This window comes from Chrysochloris asiatica, unplaced genomic scaffold, assembly GCF_000296735.1.
Source record: "Chrysochloris asiatica unplaced genomic scaffold, ChrAsi1.0 scaffold00171, whole genome shotgun sequence".
Taxonomy (NCBI): Eukaryota; Metazoa; Chordata; class Mammalia; order Afrosoricida; family Chrysochloridae; genus Chrysochloris; species Chrysochloris asiatica.
In genome coordinates, this window is record NW_006408689.1 from 5,631,297 (window position 1) to 5,633,475 (window position 2,179).

Here is a 2,179-nt window from a genome sequence, read left to right on the forward strand (position 1 = left end):
CAGATTGAAGAAGTTGGTAGAATTCATCTATTTCATCCTCACTGGCTTTAGTAGTTGGTGCATAAATTTGAATAATAGTGGTATTAACGGGTCTTCCCTGTAGGCATATGGATATTATCCTATCACAGACGTCGTTGTACCTTGTGAGTGATCTGAATATGTTCTTTTTGACGATCAATGCAGCACTAATTGATAACTAATAATTTGTTATTCCTGACATAGTAAAAACCATGTGGTTTTCAGATTCAAAACGGCCAATGCCAGTCCATTTAAACTCACTAATGCCTAAAATATCATTGTTCATGCATTTCATTTCATTTTTGATAATTTCTAGTTTTCCTGGATTCATACTTCATCCATTCCATGTTCCGATTTTCAATAGATATTTAGAGCCGTTTCTCTTCCTTTTTAGTTGTATCCCATATGCAAATGAAGGCCCCTTGGGCTTTTCTCCCACAGGCTTTACTCCATTCGCATCATTATGGTCAACTCTGCTTTGAGGAGGCAGCTCTTCCCCAGTCACATTTTGAATGCCACAGACTTGGAAACCCTGTACAGGGTCTCTATGAGTTGGAACCGACCCCACGGCACATAACAACAAAAACAACAGCTATGGAGTCCTAGTGTGGGTCTGCAGATTAATGCTCAGGACTGCAAGGTTGGTTTGAACCTCAAGATCGGTAGGTCAAGCTCACCAGCCACTCTTTGAAGAACATATAGAGGGTCACTATGAGTCAGGACCAACTCAATGCACTTAATGACAATAACAACATGAAATGATTATATAGTTGTGACCCCTAATGCTTGAGTGGAAGTAATATCCTACAGACAACAAAGTCCTTTCAAAATTACTCGTTGAACACCATAAACGTGAACATGCAGAGCACAGTAACTTAAACAAAAACACTTATTTTCCCCTCTTTCTTTTTCTCATACTAAAAACTGCTCCCATGTCTCTGTTACCCCTAAAATCTCCTTGGGGAAAACCAAAACAAAGCTATAAAACAAATGAAACACAGGTCCCATTTCCACTGATGTTTTCAGCTATGATACACTGAGCCATATTTTTCTACTGCCCAGTTGTTCCTTACCTCGCCTGCCTGAAGTGTCCCTAAGTCTGCTACTAAAGCGATGGCTAGATTCATGGGCTTGTGGCCTCTGAAGACACACACTTAGTCCTGTACTTAGAAAAAAATCCATGCTTCATTTAATGGTCTGCTGCTGTTATCTTGACATTCATAATTTTGAACCAAGGGCCTCAGTTTTCATTTTGCTCTGGGTCCTGCAAATTATGCTGCTGGTTCTGACTCCAGTCTGGCAGTTATGGCAGCAGATACTCAGGTGACTCATGTCCCTAGGGCAGGGAAAGAGTAGTTTTTGTTTTATTCTGTCTGCTTTTCCCAAGAGCTTTCCCTATAGCTCTCACTTCTCTGGGGGAAACAGTGTGAATATTGTAGAAATGTATTCATACATTTCATCCCATCACACATTTTTTTTTTAAGTTTTTATTGTGAATCGAATGACAGTTTACAGAGAAGATCATCAGCTTTACATTCAACAAATCATACACTTTGTTTTTTTCTCAATGATTTCAGTCCCCTCCATGCAATTACAATGATCCCATCACCCATACTTTTTAGGATATTAACATGTCCTGACATACTTTATGAAGTGTATTCATATAGTTAACAAGGTTAGACTCAAGAAAGGCTAACAGCAATTTTCAGTTGTATAGAACATTAGCAAAGAAATAAGAAACAGAATAGTTGCTATTTTAAAGAGGTGCAGTTCAGAATTCGGATAGTTATTTACTTGAAAAATGGGAATGGAAACTATAAAATTATTACGTATTGAAGAAAGAGTTAAGGAAATAAAATATAGCATTGGGTGTCAGCTGAAGTAAAAGGACCAGAAAAACAAAACAAAATACAGGTAGCCCCAACTTGCAACCTATTCCAGTTACAGAGGACTACACTTCCTAATGTCCTTTTTTTTTCTTTCTTGTACATCTTACAATTAGTAATATGCATGACATACAATGTTGCAGCATATAATTTGCTACTATCATTCTCATGCCAACCCCTAAAAACTAACAAAGAACAGATTGATAAAGTTACAAATAGAAAAAGACAACAATAATGAAAAAAAAGGTAAGAGGTATTCAATTTAGCCAGAACCA